This window comes from Dipteris shenzhenensis, chromosome 2, assembly GCF_047967505.1.
Source record: "Dipteris shenzhenensis isolate YYH24624 ecotype China chromosome 2, Dip_SZ_1.0, whole genome shotgun sequence".
Taxonomy (NCBI): Eukaryota; Viridiplantae; Streptophyta; class Polypodiopsida; order Gleicheniales; family Dipteridaceae; genus Dipteris; species Dipteris shenzhenensis.
Window position 1 is genome coordinate 16,357,488 of NC_141597.1, and position 7,075 is coordinate 16,364,562.

General features: G+C 43.0%; 2 pseudogenes; both read left to right on the plus strand.

Moving 5' to 3' along the window:
- Positions 1-382: 382 nt before the first annotated feature.
- Positions 383-911, plus strand: LOC147904385 (uncharacterized; annotated as a pseudogene).
- Positions 912-5,435: 4,524 nt separating this feature from the next.
- Positions 5,436-6,355, plus strand: LOC147904386 (uncharacterized; annotated as a pseudogene).
- The last annotated feature ends 720 nt before the right edge of the window (positions 6,356-7,075 follow it).

Below are 7,075 nucleotides of genomic sequence, written 5' to 3' on the forward strand. Positions count from 1 at the left end.
GTGACGTGACAGCTGAGCTGGCAAGGTGACGTGGTAGCTGAGCTAGCAAGGATGACATGGTAGCCTCACGGGGCTGCTGATGTGGCTTGAGTGACATGTCAGATAAGGCTAAGTGGCACTTGTTGATGTGGCAGATAGAGTGCCACATGTTAAAAAAAGGGTGTGTGTGTTATCCTCCACGTGTCAATTGCTAGGGCACCAGAATCTACTAGAGATTTTGTCAATGATGCCGATTTTGATGTTCTCTTCTGTTCGATTCATGCAGCTTTGTTGTGGTGCAGCTAGAGCTTTGCCTATCCTTCCTAGGAGTGGTGTTGCTTTGCCTGTCGATAGAGTTGTTTGAAAGTCCTAGCTTTAGTTTTCTACCATTTTGCATGTTGTTATGGGTCTCGTTTTTGAAAAGATCAGTGTTGAGACTCCCAAGTACAACATTTTAGGCCAAGGGCAAGACTACGAGATCCAAGAATATGGTTTAAATCTCATTGCAGAAGTGACGTATGACCCTTCAAAGACCAAGGGTGGAAATGATGGCAGCTTCTTAATGCTTGCAGATTATATTGGGGCTCTGGGAAAGGCTCAAAACGTTAAGGTAGATGACAAGGGAGTGGAGATAATTGCTATGATAGCCCCTATGATCACCCAATAGATAGGATCAGCTTCACAGTCCAAAAAATATCGCAATGACTGCTCCTGTTTTTACAGAGGAGAAGCAGGGCAATAACCAAGTGGACAAGAAGATGACAACGATGCAATTCGTGTTGCCTGTGAAGTCTTCCATGGCTACAGTTCCGCAGCCAACGAATTCGTGAGTTGTGGTGAAGAAATTGGAGCCCAGAAAGTATGGGGTGTTGGTGCAAGGCCGCAAAAGTGAAGGGCCCTTGCTAGCACTGGCTAAGGTTGGCTGTGCATGATGTAGAGGATTTCAAGAGCTTAGAACCTGTTGCCGTGGATGGAGCAACCTAGAGCTTTGTCGAAGGCTTAGAGCCTTACAAGTGCAAGGCTACAGGAGCAGGGTTACAAAAGATCAAACTAGACATGCAAATCACCTGAGAGTCATGGCTATCTTGTGGAGTTGCCTGTTGTAAGGTCAAATTTTTGCTTCTTTGGAGCTCAAGAAGAACTTGCTAGTTGTTGGAGTCGACAATGCTTGTGGATAGGCTGTCAATAGCCTCTCAATCAATAGAATCTCTTTCTCTCTCAAAAGATTATGAAGAACTCTCCCTATCTTTCTCACAAACACTTGAAGAAGATCACTCTCTCTCGCTTTCAATCAAAGAACTCTCGCTGTGGAGTTGAATGGACAGAAATCTTTCCAATGAATGGAAATTCTTTGCGGAAGTGAACTCTCACAAGAACGCTTGAGAACTCTCAATCTCACAATCTCTCTCACAAGGATCTCAATGCCTCAGCGAAAGGCAAGGGAGCTCTAATACCATGAAAAAATATGAAGAGGGGAGAGGAGAAGAGTGGGGATGAGGAGAGAGGGCATAGCTAGAGAGGACACCACAAATGACTAACTGTACACTAGATTTAGTTGAAAAAATAGAATATATACAAACCCATTTAGGGCTAGGGTTAGGGGATCTAACCCTTTCCTTTATAGCACTCTATAAGGTTAGTGCTATGCACATATGATCACATGATGGTGCTATGCACACATGATCACATGATGTTGAGCATGAACTCTCAACACCCAGGGACTTCATCCCCCAGTCCATAGTGGTGACAATCCGGCAAACCAAAAGTGGTTTCAATAAACAATCATTTCATATGAAAGCTTGTCATCTAAGTGTTGTTGTTCCACATGTAATCCCCACAATTCACTTACTTGTACCATCTTGCCCCTAGTGCAGGGTCAGCCAACTTCAAGAGTCGATGCATACCCTTCAAGAGCTTGTCATTCACATTGTAGTACGCTTTGATCCATTTCTTTCAAAAGTCAGCATCCGACAACTCGCTGTTGCGCTGTGTATACTGGGTGCAAGTGTTTGCCATACGTATCCTGCACATACATTCATTACCTTGTCATTAAACATATTTCAAAAACTAGAGAAGGAAAGGGAAAAGTGTTCCATTATTGATCCTTACCTTCCACATCACCCATGTTATGACTGGGAGAGGGTATTTGTACCGATGCACTTTTGTAGTTGCCTTCTTCCTATGGGTGTCCAGCCACTCTTTCTATTCAGTTGACAATATTTAGTGGATTGCCACATCTGATAAAGCACCCAACACTCTAGACTCACAAATGAGGTCCAGAAAAGTGGTGGTGACAACCCCCTTTTGTGCTAGCCTAGTGTCAAAAGAAACATATTAAACTATCCTTCAGTGAGGGCGAGGCAGCTAAAGACACAATGCATTCATTAGGAATCATCGAGCTCACCTATTTGTCCTCAATAACATAGACAAGAACTCTCCATCTTCTGAGGGCACCTCCACTAAATGGCATTGGATGTGTATATGCCAATGCTCATTATTAGGAAAGGCTAGCACTCAAAAGAAAAAAAATAATTGATGAGTTGAAAGCAAATGAAGCGTGGTTACTAATTTTGAATCATCCAAATCAATGGACTACAATATTTACATGTCCTTATCTCGATCATCCACCCTGTGTGTTAATGGTTCCCATCCCAAATGTAAAATAAGGAATTGGACAAGAACACCCATTCTATGTTCCTAATTTCTTCCTCAAATTCTTCGTGCTTCCAAAGCCAGTGTGCATTCCACTCCCTTTTTACATCCTCATCCACGTCTCTCTTTTGCATCTTTGGTGTGGCGGTGGACATGATGAAGACACCAAACCTGGCAAGTACCCACTTGAGAACAATGTTTCATGCATCTCTTGGGTGCAGGATGTGATTTGGAGGATAGTGGGAATTGGGAGCAATCGACACAAAGGGATCAGGGAAAGAGGGATATTTTTCTCCACCTATAAAGGAAATTTTTTTATTCAGCCCAAACATTCGTTCTCAATCCATGCCTTGAGATTATAAACCTTCAAAAGGCCGAACTACTCACAGTGAATGATTATAGTGGTCCTACATGCACTCCCGCACGATTGCCTTATTGCAAGAGTCGCTCCCTACCATCTCTCTAAGCATACCCTCCTTGTCATCATACTCAAACTCCTCTCTGGCCAGTCACTTTGGTGCACATTGACCTCTGCCTTTATCGTGTTGCCCTAAGGAAGAGGGTGTGCTCACACTTTTGCTACGCTCATTGGAGGAACTATTCTCATTTTTCTCCTCCTCCTCTTCTTTGATTTAACTCTCTTGCATCACAAGTTTCCTCTTTTCTCGGGAATCTCGCTTAGAAGTGCCAGTAGTGGTAGCCCCAGCAGATGTCGCCAAGGCTCTACAGAGTTCCAAGGACGGGCCTCCCATCGATGATGCACCGATAAGAGTCTACACGTCCGAGGGATTGAGCCAAATTGTCCTTCTTCGTCTACCTCCCCCTTGCGTTGAAGTAGCACCCCTGGGACCATGCAGTCTTCCTCTTGCAGAAGTTGCACCCCCCATCGGAGGCATGTCCTCATCATCGGGTTGGGCTATATCATCAAGTTTCTATTCACAAAAATTGGTAAAATGGGTTTAGGAAAATCCAACAAAGCCCACTCTAAGCTGATGCAAATGAGAAAAGGACATGATAGAAGAGCTCACCACTTGTTCAATGGGCCACACGAGTAACATGTTCTCTTTGAGGTCCACTTTAGACCCATCCTTGTTGTCTGCTTTCCATGGGGCCTTATCATACATGCACGAAATGATGACACCAATGTCACCAGATCAAATGCCTTCCGACTCATGTGTTTCATAGATGCACGCCTGAGCCACGAGATCGTATTTGTCATCATACAAGATGACGATGTCATCTCGCTTGAATATGGGTGATGCCATTCCTGCTAGGATGTGAATTGCAAATACGGTACAAAGTTAGGGTTTTGAGACCTACATTCATGGCACAAAAACTCTGACTACAGACAAAGCCCTTTTTGAGGTGTGGAGATATCTAAGAGAGAGAGAGAGAGAGAGAGAGAGAGAGAGGGGGGGGGGGGGGGAGGGAGGGAGAGTGAGTGAGACAGAGAGAGAGAGAGAGAGAGAGAGAGAGAGAGAGAGAGAGAGAGAGAAGAGAGAGAGAGAGAGAGAGAGAGGTACCTTGATCACTCACTCACAAATTGAGTATCAGGGTTTTTTTGTTTTTTTAAAAGGTTTGTTTTCTTTTTTAAAAGATTATTTTTTAAGAAAAAATTTTAAGAGAGAGAGAGAGAGAGAGGTACCTTGATCACTCACTCAGAAAGTGAGTATCAGGGTTTTTTTATTTTTTTTAAAGCTTGTTTTTTTTGTTAAAAGATTGTTTTTTAAGAAAAATTTTTAAGAAGGGGCCATGTTTGGCCACCCTCCTTTGGGCACCAAATATGCCCCCTTTTTATTTTTTTTCCTATTTTTAAAAAATATTTTAAATAAATTTTTAATAAATCTCCAAAAAAGAGGGTGAAGTTGGTGCCCAGAGGATGGTGCCGGCACTCTCCTCTGGGCATGATTTTCACCCTTTTTTTGGAGATTTATTGGCAAAGAAAAAGTCTACTTTTTTTAATTAAAACAAAAAAACAAAAAAAAGGGCAAAGTGGGCACCCACAGGAGGGCGCCGGTGTCAAGCTTGTAGAAAAACATGAAAACTAGTATAAATTATATAGAATTTTTGCCAAATAGTAAACAACCATAACTTTTTCATAGCAACTCTGATTTCCAAAATTTTTGAAGGAAAACCGACGGCATAACTAGATCTAAAAAACTCCAAAAAAGAAAAAAATTGCATTAAATTTTGTACCTCCTAGCAAAGACAGCCCTTTTTGAGGGCCTTCCAATCCGAATTTATCCAAAAAATAAGCTTTTTAAAATTTGTGCGTAGATCTTCAATTTTCCTTCAAAAAGTTTGGAAATTGGAGTTGCTACGAAAAAGTTATGGCTATTTTATTGTTTGGCAAAATTTCTATATAATTTATAATAATTTTCATGTTTTCCTACAAGCTTGCTTGCCTTTCACATGAATTACCTACACTTTCTAATTGTTGCATAATTGCTATGCCAAGAGCCAAGATGCTCATTTTTTGGCCAATGTTGATATGCGAAGAGCCAAGATGCTCATTTTTTGGCATTACACCTATTCTTGCATTAAATACTCATTGAATGCTATTTGTCAGACAACAACTATATAAAGACCCCCTAGCCCCCCATCTCTCTCAAGTTCATGCTCTCTCTCAACTCCTCCTCCATACCCTAGCTCTTTGTCCGTCTCTCTCTCCCCCTATCTTACACCTCTCTCTTTCTCTCTCTCCCTCTCTCTCTCTCTCTCTCTCTCTCTCTCTCTCTCTCTCTCTCTCTCTCTCTCTCTCTCTCTCGCTCCCCCCCCTCTCTCTCTCTCAAATCCCTCTAAAAATGGTCGGCCCAACTGGTGCAGGGTTTGGCAACCTCAACAAGGTGCGGATCTATTTGGACTCCCTCTCGTCGGAGCCAATGATATGATATGCAAATGGTGGAAACGTTGTGCTAAGTGAGGATGACCCCATGGTACGCAAGGGCATTTGTGTGACAGCCATCACACATGTAATTGGCCACATGTAGACTACACAAGTGGAAGCCATTTAGGTGAGAGTGGATTGGGGCAATTGTACATGCTAAACATGAAGTTGTCGCATGACTATGTGTTGGAGAGAGGAAAGAGTGCACTTACCCATGCCACCCACACAATAGATCTCACCCAAAGCCTAGCCAATTAGAGGTAGAGACCATGCGAGTTGGACCCATGATTCATAAGCTACACCCACAATAGATCTCATAGCTAGCCCAGGAAGCCCGAGCTCGAAGCCGAGTTCAAGCCATGTTGAACAACCATTAGGAGGCCATGGCATGGTACTGATCGATGATGACAATGATACAGTAGCCACAATGGAAGGTCCTCAAGCAGTCATTAGCATGTCGTCATACATCAAGTCTTCTGCGGGGGGACGTCATCGATTGCTTCATCAACTATTGCACAATGCAACCATAGTGGAGAAGTTGATGGAAGTTCCGACAATGTACAATGGGAATGTTACGTTCGAACTACCGCCCATGCCGCATGGAGCAAGTGCAATGGATGGCATGGAGCAAAAGTATGATGGCCATTTTTGGATGAAACTGATGTTGACAACAATGACATTTCCTGGCAAAGTTAGTCGGAGTACATGTGGGGGGAACTAGAGTGTACAAAACCTTTTTGCTTTGGTAGGTCGATTAACAGATTGTCAAGCCGCACTACATGGATAGCTCGGTCCATAGCACACCCATTGCTGAGAAATTGGGTTAAAGAATGCTGACTATGTCTCTTTGATTGCATGTTATAATCTTCTCTTGTCTGGTGTGGGAATGACCAACAACATTTCGGCTATTGGAATGTCTGCTACTAGCTTGGGAACCTTGGCTTGTTTCTTTTGCAAAAGGTGCCCCATTATTTTGAAGCAATGCAAATGTGTGGCGTACTACGTGATGGTGTTGACCGAAATGATGAGACTCTTTTTCCACGTGGGCATGCACAATCATGAGGTGCAAAGAGGTACCTGTATTGCCCACGTAAAAGACCTTAGGTGCACAGTCGAAGAGATGCTGAAGGACTTTAGTGCAACAAGTCCTAGACACTTATAAATGGTAGTTGCAAAAAGAAAAGTCTCCCACGACCCGAGCGTCTGCCTTACGAATAATGAGTTGATGGCAATGCTTGAGGAGTTGGAGCATCTTGTCCAAAGGCACAGGTAAACCATATAGGGCCAACCCAATGGCAACTACATGCAAATGTGTTTTCTTTGGAATCTTAAAAGCAACATAATGCATAGTCGAATGGACAACCTAGCTCAGGTTTAAGCATAAGGTATGTGGTGCTCAGACTGAAAGTGATGAAAGCATGGACATGAAGGTGAAGCAAAGATGTGCTTATAGATTTTTCCATGGAAGCCTCTTCCCCGGTCAAGTGGTCGATGATGAAAGCAGATGCTTTATCTTCAAGATGTTGACAGTAGGGCGTACTTCGTTGGTAGATCTGG